We start from the raw sequence: 10,925 nt of genomic DNA, 5'->3' as shown, positions 1-10,925 counted from the left end.
CAGAATTTTCAGACAGAAACAGTTTTGAAGTTCATGACCACAGCTTAGCAACTACAGTTCTGTGCACTATGGATGATTTGAAGATAGATTTCCATTTTTTTTTTCTCCTTTTTTTTTTTTTCTCCTTTTTTTTCTTTCCTTTTCTTTCTTTCTTTCTTTCTTTCTTTCTTTCTTTCTTTCTTTCTTTCTTTCTTTCTTTCTTTCTTTCTTTCTTTCTTTCTTTCTTTCTTTCTTTCTTTCTTTCTTTCTTTCATTCTTTCTTTCTTTCTTTCTTTCTTTCTTTCTTTCTTTCTTTCTTTCTTTCTTTCTTTCTTTCTTTCTTTCTTTCTTTCTTTCTTTCTTTCTTTTTTTTTTCCATTACTTTACTTCCTCTATACACAACAGGCCTTCATGTTAGTCAGTGGCTTCTCTTTCCATGGTCAGAATATGTTTAGGCAATGCTTTACATGTGTGGGCTTCATCCTGTTAAAATTTCAAAGGCCTTGATTGAAAAGCTAGATATGCCTGAGAGCAACTTTTGCTTGGATCAATGAGTTTTTGATCCGGTCTCAATTTTCCAGCTCTCATGTATAAATATGATTCTGTGCACATCCATATTTCTTGCAACTGCTTTCTGTTCTTCAAGTCAGCCCACTTCACCACTGCAAGAGCTGAACATCTAACAGAAATTCCAGCTGTGGTGGGAAAAGCTTGACTACCATAACTTATTAGCTTTATTAATCTTACAATAAATGACATTGTTTGCACCCCTAAAAGGAATCCTGTAAATGTTAAATGGAAAACTGAAATATCATCTAGCTTATTGAAAGTGCTATTTACTATTAACTAGAAAATTATAACCTGAGGGTCTTCATTTGAAAATGTCAGCATTTATTATTAATGTTATTTATTTAACTTTACAAGGCAGGCTTTTTGCTGTTGCTCAAAGCAATATGAACTAAAGTAATCTTACTGAGAAGCATTACTTTAAATTAGACATTTGATTTTATTAATGCTGTGTGTTAGAATTCACATGTATGACAACTGATATAAGCAACGATTTTAAATTTCATGCTGAAGTGAACGTAAAGGGTATTTCAAGACAAAAGAATGTGGAATTATGGAAATAAATAATGCATTTTATTCAAGATATTTGACCCTTTCCTTACTCACTTCTTTCCTTTGTGGTTTATTTCCATATCCAATTATTTTTCCCAGTTGATAAAATATTGTCATTTATAAAATGAGATTTACTCAGGTAGAATATTAGTTTGAAGATTCATTCTGCTAGAAGTTAGCCTAAGTTGAAGGGGTGTGAATGCCACCTCTGACACTGGTCTTCTGTCCATACCTCTATGCTCCTGTATGTAGTGTCACTTAGAGCCACACTGTACAACATTTGACTGGACACAGTACACATATAGGGTGAGGGGTAAGATGAAGAAAGCGGCACTACAAACCAACTGTGCTTTCTTGTCTGACATGCAGAAGAGAGAAGTGGAGATGTTGCACCATCACTACTTAATTCCCATCAGTGTAACAACAAACTGAAGGAAAATTTCAGACTTGAAACCTATCTTTTTTCTAAAGATCCTGATAGTTCCTGCAGAGTAGATTTTAGGTGTGTATCCTTTACTTCTAATAAGGGGCCAAACTAGGGAACAGAACTCTCCTCAAGTCCCTGCCTAAATCTGGAAGAAAAGGGGGAAAGCTGAACAAATTTAATCTTCTTGCCCCATCTAGAAGGGAGGTGAATATTAAATTCATGGATTTATTTTGGGTAGGAGCTTGAACTTTCTATCCTCTCTCCTTTGATAACCTTCCATGGCCTGTGGCTGCTGCTGGACTGAAACCAAATGTCTGCAAGCCAAACAAGAGATGAACTGAGTCTGCCCCTCATGGTGCAAAGAATTATGTTAACCCACATGTCACCTATTGCCTTTACTCAAGACTAGCATCTGACACAGTTCACAAGAGTATAAGGCAGATGGAAGATTAGTAAGCTAACAGTGCTTTCCAGAAGATGTTGGTATAGTTTTCCATAAGATACAAGATGAATAGAGCTCTATTTGAATTTAGTAGAATCAATAATATAGGAAAAAGGAAAGTTACAGTAGCTTTGGTAGCATTTCTTAACTTCAGTCGGAGGAAGTGAATTCTCACTTCCCCTTCCATTGAATAAATAAACTTTCTACTTCGCACATTTGCAATACACAGTTCACATTATTTTTAGAATATGGTTATAATTAATCTATTAAATTCTGACATATTTTCCTTGTATGACAGCTTGAGTATCCACTTGCCAAGAAGCATTTATATTCTAGCCCAGTAGCACAACCTTCTGATGGCTATAACAGAGCTTCCTGTGACAGCAAAGTAATCTTCACCCATCAGAAGTTAAAATCATTCAACAGCTTCAGTAATCAGCCAGAATTATATGCTTTACCAGTGTTTCATGCTCCTGGGGATGTGAGTTCCTATGCACTTTCTATGTCAGTGGCAATTTTAAGAGTTCTTGCAGGACACACAAAGGCAGGATGTGGCTTTGGTTTGAGGGTATCATTTTTGCAGGAAGTATTTCAAATGTAGCTTGCCTTAAAAAAAGCCACACAAACAACTGTTTCTTCTGTTTTAAAACGATGATAGATATTAAAGATGTTTTGGTTGATAATTTTTCTCTGAAAATGAGTGGATTATTTTCTCAAGTACACATAACAAATGACAAAGCTCCTAACCAGTTTTGTCCAGGATTTTCTGAAAAGGGGATGTGTTCCAGTTTATGGCTGTATTTCAGCATGACAAGAATGTACTTGTCCCATACCCATGCTAAGTGCATGAGGCTATGCATAATATTCTTTGATACATGAATGTGATGGCAGTTGTGAATATTTTTCATTAATTTATGCATCTACCTGCTTATTATGCCACTCATGTCCAGGTGGTGTCTCAAATCAGTGTAACACTTGGACGGAATTACACCTGTGACTTACAGACTTTGAACTAACAAAAGAGAGCACATCCAGTTTGTCTCCATTAAAACATGGTGTAGGTATGTTTGATGAAATGTGAGGGCATGTGAATTAGGAAAGTTTTTCTGTTTCTCCCAAAGCAACAGTGCCTGTAAAAAATGGCTGACACTGTCAGCGTCAGAATAGAAATAATAATAAGAATAACAATAAAGAAATAAAAGATTGCATCTTTGTTGCTGAAAAGTTTGAGGAAACATTGTAAATGTCTCCTAAAAATTTAATTAAAGAATTTTTCAGCATATATGAAAAAGCCATAGACAAAAAACTCCTGCTTTTTACTTATTGTAATGGGAGAAACATCACACTGTCAGTTTCTACCTCTATTTGAAAGTAGATGGGGTTTTTTCTTTGTTTGTTTTTATCCTTGTAGACAAGGGCCAGAAGCTGTCATTCCTCCAAATGGACATCTGTTTTGCTTCATATTATTGACAAACGTGAGTAGGCACAAGAAGGATGGTGCAACATTCTGGTGCAGTGTATAAGACAGACTGAGCTACCATAAGTGCACTAAGAGACTAGGTGTGGGTAAGTTCATTTTGCATCAATGCGTAGGGACTAGCACATGTAGCAAGGATAGGAGGCAGCCTGTCAGTGCATAGAGTTTCATGACTGTTGGCACAAAATTGCACAATTTATCATTCTGGGCTCTTTTAAGAGGTCTGGAGGATACTTTCTTACTCCTTGTCGTACTTTAGTACCCTGGCTTGTTCTCCATAGCACCTAACTCTACATGCGTGTTGACCCTCTTCTCCTGAACTGAACTCAATTACAAAATAAGATACTTGTCAGTGTGCATGTACCTGTAAGAAAGCTGGTTATTTATACCCCGTGCTTTCTTGTTCGTGCTGAGATTTCTGCTTCTGCTCCTTTTTTACGTCAGTAATGGTATTCACAAATCTCACACTACCTCTGAACATAGCTGAAATTATTTATGTACTCTTCAGTACTACTTTTGCTTACTTTCAAATGAGGTACCTTTGCAGCAGCATTTAGATAAGACCCAACTGACATAGATAGATAGTACATTTCTAAATACCGGTAGCAATAGTAAAGTAGTAGGAACACATGCTCCACTGTACTTGGATTTTAAAACGACTTTCTGAAGAGGCTTTCCGGAAGTTTCAGGTGTGAAGAATAAAGCAAGGAGGCTCTAGGAAATTTTAATGAATGGGCAAAGGAAGGATGGGAACAAATGAGTCCATAATGAAAGAAAGGTCATGGGAAGTATGGAGGGTACCTGTAGGAGACTGAAAGTGAAAGTAAGTGGGAAGCCAGAGCCATACAAGGAAGGCAGAGACTGGTATTAAAAAAAAAGGGGGGGGGGAAATGGGTATAGAAAATAAATATTCTTCTGAGCAAGAAAAAATAAACAACAATGGAAAGACCACATCTTGAGACAAAGGATAAAGATATGAAATGAGACCCTTGCATCAAGAATCTATTTTAGAGTTATCACAAAAAATGAATCAGTAAGCTCAAGACACAGCTGATCTGCCAGGATGTAGATGGGTCAGAGGTGGTGTGCACTTTACAGAATGGAAGGAAAGCGTTCAGAAGCAAATATTTTTTCCTATATCTCTTTACTGCTTCACCTTTTTCTTAATAAAGACAACTTGAGCTCAATTTGACAGCTGGATAGAGAGACAATTTGAAAAGCATACATTGAAAGTGAATTGAGAATGTATAAGAGTGCATTCGAAGTAATTCAGTAACCAACACACACTGATTTTTGAAGAAACCAATGTTTTCACTTACGTTATCTGTACTTGATTTGTTACTTATGAAAATCCAAGTCTACACTTGGTTCTGCTGGTAAGGAGTTTTGAAAAGGCAGTAGAACTTTCAGAGAGCAGTAGGAATGGATATTTTATGTGATCACACTCCAGAAAAGTCTTGAACATTTGCATCTTTGGAAGTATGTCCTTGTCTCATAACATGAAGATAGTCTTGCTTTACAACACTACATACCACTTTTCCTCTTTTACGATCATATAGGATAAAATGTATAGTTCTTTTCCAGAGATGAAAAGATACATAGCTGTAATCTCTCTTGTAGGTTTCTTTTCCTCTAGTAACTGAGGGTCTCACGTTCTGTGACATATCTGCCCTAAATGTTACTATAAAAGTAACTTCCTCTTTCTGTTAAAATACAAAATACTGGTACTAAAGCAATGGAGAGTGACGTGAAGGAACTAAACTAGGGTTTAGAAGACCTCAGTTGGTTTTCCAAGTCTGCCACTGGACATTTACAGACAGATTGCTAAAGGTGTTTACAGCCACCTAAAGCTCAAAAAAGATCTAGTATCAACTTGGATTGCATGATCATATTTGTGACCCATTAGCTACGTGATTGAGCTCAAATGCTTGAAGATCTGCACAACTGCCTACGAATCAGATCCTTACGGGTAAAAAATGGAGAAGGAATAAACATTTCCATAGGTCAGAGATGTGTTCTGAACACACAGTTGCTGGACTATGACCTATAAACAGTGACCACGTATGTATCTCCAAGGGCTAGACAGGGAATTTAATTACAGCACAAAAACTGTAACACGGATCCTGAAATAACTGAGCAAACACAGGACTTAAGTGAAACTTGTGTAGCACATGAGAAGAAAGATGCAGATATTCAGCTTGCTCAATGGTCTTTTTCTTTATAGAAACAGCATTACTGCCAGGTTAATATTATTTCTAGAGACAGAGGCCAAAACAAACACTCTTCTTGGACTATCTGATGAAAATCTATCTTGCGTAGAATAAACTCAGCTGGGTCTTGATCAATCGGTGTTTGAAACATTTCCAGGTTGACTGTTAATATGTTTCTTTGCCAAAATTTTAAGCTTTAAGTTTATTTTAGAACTACATTGTTGAGGAAGAAAGTCTTTGTAACTGATCCTGGCCTATTTTTAGGATTACCAAAATAAGGCTTTGGGTCTTTAAGGTGGGCAAGCAGCCATACTGAAAGAAAAAAAATAAAAATAAAATAAAATCCATAAACGTCTCACAGCTTGGAGCAAAGATCAATGTAAACTGTTTACAAAGAGTATTTGAGAGACCACCAGGCACCGGGCACTATGAAGAACTCTTAGAGTTACTGTGCAGAAATCTGCACTAGTAACGAAGGAACATAATTTACTTTTATCTTATACAGCGAGAGAAAACATTCTTACTGACAGAAAGACACTAAGACAAGCTAATATGAGAGCTCTTTGTTGTAACTGGTTATATAGTGGATTGCAAAACACACTGCACACCTGATACATGCCTGCAATGAATCTCTTTCACACAGGGTAAATGAGTATTAAATCTACAGTACTCAGTAGGGTAAACAGTTTGGATTTAATTGTTTTATCCTGAATTGAGATGAAAAAAATCTAGGCTTGCAAACAGAAATGCATATCAAAACTGTCAGCTGGTACAATGATGTCTATCTTTGCCATTCATGATGATGTCCTTCATTTGGCATGGCTGAAAAAAGTCCCAGTATATGAAAAGCCTTCTTAATTAGTTTTCCTTTGATGAAGCAAGATAAAGAACTGAAAACGTATAAATTTAGGATGGTATCACTCTTGCACTGTTTCTCCCCTTCTTAGTCCAGAAAACCAGAAATATTCCTGAGCTGAAAGACAAGAAAATCATCACCATAGCAATTATTACAACTGGAATTTTCTTCCCATTTTTGCCCTGAAGGCCAGAGGAACCAACGTGCATTTCCATCTTTCTAGTAAATCTGTGGACGCACTTTTTTAATGAAATTGTAATATTATATGTTGTGTGCAGAAAAATGTTCTGTCTTCCTCTTTGTTCTTTTAGGCAGCCTCAACACTGAATGGTTGTATTTTTCATCGCTAGTGAAATACAGGCCATGCTCACATTTTTGCCATTTTAAATTCCAGATTCAAACCCTCATTTTTAACAATAATTGTACTGCTGTCTAATATGAAGTAGAAAGATTGTCAGGACCATCCTTGCTGTGTCTCTAATGTGGAATGCTCCTGGAAGGCTTCAGAACTAATACTTGCCTTGGTTAGATTTAGTTTCCTCATTGTTGGCTGGTATTTGACATATTCATTGTTTCTGACTGTAAGACATAAATTTGTAAGGAGCAGAAACTGCCAAAAGCCTTTCAAAATCATAAGTATATGTTTTATTTATTTATTTATTCGTTTGTTTGTTTTTTCTCATAAGAAAAATAGTCTTAGTAGAATCCAGCAGCATAGAGAGATGCCCTTGTTTTCCTACCTCCATACTGACAAGTCCTAGTTCAGAAGGCTTGGAAGTAAATGTTAGATGTCTTATGTTGATTCTGTTTATACCACAAGTCAGAAAACTACACAAATATTCTGTGCTAAGCCAAACATTTTCCTGTTTTTTTTTTTTTGTTTTTTTTTTTTTTTGTTTTTTTTTTGTTTTTTTTTTAAATATTACTTTTGTGATTCAAAGACTTCTAAAGGAAAATAATCTAATGTTGCACCCATCTAACTCCACACTTGTTTCCTGCTTTGGTGTTCTACGCAAAAACTTAACACCATTTAAAACTCGGAATGCTTTACCATTTACTTTAACATAGTCAGAATTTTTTCCTCAATTTCTACATCTGTTTGGTTTGAAAAATATTTCCTTTAATCACCATCTTAGTTCCCTCAAGGCTCTTTGATGTACCAAGACTAGTTGGTACATTTTAGTCCAACCTATACCATACTTAAATATGTTTACTTTGGTAGGGGCCACAGAGTTTTGATGGGTGGTAACATGCCAGTGATTTATTCTATACCAAATATTTAACACATAAGCATATACAAAAAAGTGGCTTTGCTAAGGCAGAAAAATAATACTTTCATGACTTAGGAAATGTCAGAATTAAGACTGCTTATGTAAACTCAGTTTTGCCACATTATTTGCATACGGTATATAGTGTTTTATATGGCCTCTGCACTTTTTTCCATAGACATCTGTCAGAGGCAAACACCTTCCAGGGTGTATCAGCCCAAACAGTTAAAAACTGGCAGAAGTATAAAAAACGCGAACCACATCTAAAAATGGGAAAATGGGAGACAGCTTTGCTAGTAAGCGTTACTTTCTACTACTCCTGTAATGAAAAAGAGAGCCAACAGCTTAGATTTGAGGTTTTCCTCTAGCCATCATAGCTAGATGTCTAGTGTGTATTTAAGGGATCACATTCTACACTTCAGAGTAGACCAAATGTACTTTTAATATGATGCACACCTTCCTCTGTTAATAAAAAAACTTCATCATGAAGTCTTGTGAAAAGAACAGGGTTTTCCAAAGCATAATTCTAGAGTTGCTCAAGAGAAATCTTTCCTTACTCTGTCTGTAGTTTCTACTGCCATGATCTAAGTGCTCTGCAGAACTAGACGGAATCTTTGTTAGGGTGGTTTGTTCAGGAGAATTTATGCATTTAACTGTAAGCCTTCAAAGCAGAATGCAGAAATCTCTACCCAAGAGATATTTTCTATCTAAGCATGAATATGTTAACAAGTACCTGTGTTGTTAGTGCTCACGTGTAGCATTGCTGAAGCAAGTGCAAGCAGCAATTAGAATAGAAGTTGACCCAGTGCTTGTTTGAGAAGGCTGACCCTTGTAGAACCTAACTAGTGCTGACCAGCCAGCCAAGCCTGAGATGTTTTCATCATTGTGTCATCCAGTTACAAATGCAACTCTTTGGAAACACCATTCAGCTGGAATGCTTTCTGTCTAAAATTGCTGGTTCATTGGGAATTAAACATTACATGAAAGCTTATCTCAGCAAGTCTTATAATGCAATACAGATAACTCTTGATAGTTCTTTGCTGGGTGGGTTGGCTGCCAGGTTTCCTTTTGTCAGACCCTTGCCTGTATGATGATCTCTTCCTTGACTCATGGACCTGAGGAGTGCAAGGACCTTCTGGGGCTCAGGATCTCATTGCTCTAGAGAAACCTGATAGCTTTTGGAAATGCACTGAATCATTGATTCTCAAATAAATTGTTACTGGAATGCCTATTTCCCAGGCAATGTTTTAACAGTTTTTATTCTAAAAAGGGGCTAATTAGGTTTCCAAAATGGTGTGATTTCTCAGAAAATGCACATTGAGATCTGTAATCTGTTCAGACCACAAGGGATTTTTAAGTACTCGTGGCATGCTCTAGCTGAAAAACCCTAGTATAGGCAGAGCTTGAGAGCCTGAAAGCTTGTTCATGTGATGGATGCAATATTCTTGAGGAAGCAGCTGAACAACACAATGTGCCTGCAGAAGTGTGTGCAGCTCCATGAGTCAGTGCTGAGCAACTTAAGGTAGTGATTTGGTGGAGCATGCTTTTGGGCAGAGGAACTACGCTGGAGTATGGAAACAGTGAAACAGAAGCAGTAGAGAACTGTGCTTGCAGCAGCTAACTGTATGATGTTCCAACAAAGCATATTAGCTCCATCTATCACTTTTCAGACTGTGGTATGTGCATTCCTCACTCAGCTATAATGCAGTCAAAACTACATTGTGAAGAGGATATCATTTTCTCTCAGCAACTGAAGAAAGTCTGTATTTCCTGTCTTTGTACTATTTTAACCACGCTATGTTGAAAAGAAGTATAGGTTAAAAAAGAGTAAATAGTAAAAAGTGTACTAACATCCTGAAAAGTGTTATTTTTTATCAACTTACATATAAGATGTATTCAGATAACTCCTTAAAATTGTTTTGATAATCACATCATTCTCAAACTTGCTTACAAAATGGGATTCCTCTTTTGTTTGTAGCTATGCTGCAGCCTTTGGTGCTGTTGTTTCTGGGTCATCTGTGATCTATGGCACTGATCTTCTAACACAGGATGGCTGTGTACTTTACTTTTATTTCCCCCCGATGCTCAGTACCCACATGCCAAGGTAGCTCAACCTTTTCTTGCTTGTGACTGAGCAACAATAAAGCATACTAGTCATCACAGATATCACTGCAAGTTGTTTGGCATGTCAGTTGTTCTAGGAAAGAAGAGATAAAAGCTTGAAGTCCATTCATGCTGTAACTCCAGGTGATCACTCTTTCAGAAGAACCTTGTCTGTCCCCAAGCACACACTATAAATCAGCTCATCTGTACTACTTTGATTAGCAATGCTTTTACAGTGTGCAGAATACACTGCTTGAAAGTTAATCCAGGAATAAAAACTGAGGGTCCACGGACATCCAAAAAGGATTTTTAAGCAGGAAACTCAGCAAATCTGAAAGCAGCTTGGAATTGAAATTTGAGAATGCTTCTGAAAGCCAGTGCTTCAAGTGCTGGCTGGTAATGAGCCGGATATATTACAGCAGGATTTAGTCCTTATTTTCTTTTTCTTCCTTTCTTAGCCACTGATCGCAATAAATAAATGAATAAATAAAATCTCAGTAGTTTCAATGGGAAAACTCAACATTATTCCCATGCTTTTCAGAGACTGAAAATTAGGAAAGAACCCGAAAATTCGTGCCGGACGGGCTTCGACGAAACAACAGGACCATAATATGAGCAGCACCCGCTGCTACCGACCTGCGGGGCGACCCCTGGCGGGCCGGGTCGCGGCCAGGCGCGGAGCCCTGCTGCCCTCTGCTGGCACCATCCGGCCCCTCGCCCTCCGGCGGACTCGGGCAGCCCCGAGGTGAGGCTGAACCCCCGAGGGTCTCTTTGACCAGGGAAAGCCCACCTCAACACCTGCCCTGTAATGAAGTCTGTGCTGATGTGATTATGCCATTCGCCCTAACGGTACCTCAGGTACATATGTGTGATCTGCAGTTACAGCACTGTCTCTAGTGGACATACATCCAATCAGAAACCGCTAATCTTTGAACCCTTTTTATAATCATTTTTATATTGCATTTTATGAGTTCTACTTTGCCTGGTTTGTAATACGAGAAAGTCTGAATGCACAGCTAACCACTGTTAGGCTGCTCTGGCTGA

The sequence above is a fragment of the Coturnix japonica genome, chromosome 2 (assembly GCF_054131305.1).
Source record: "Coturnix japonica strain WE chromosome 2, WE-NBRP24, whole genome shotgun sequence".
NCBI lineage: Eukaryota > Metazoa > Chordata > Aves > Galliformes > Phasianidae > Coturnix > Coturnix japonica.
Note: the sequence above shows the minus strand (reverse complement) of the source record.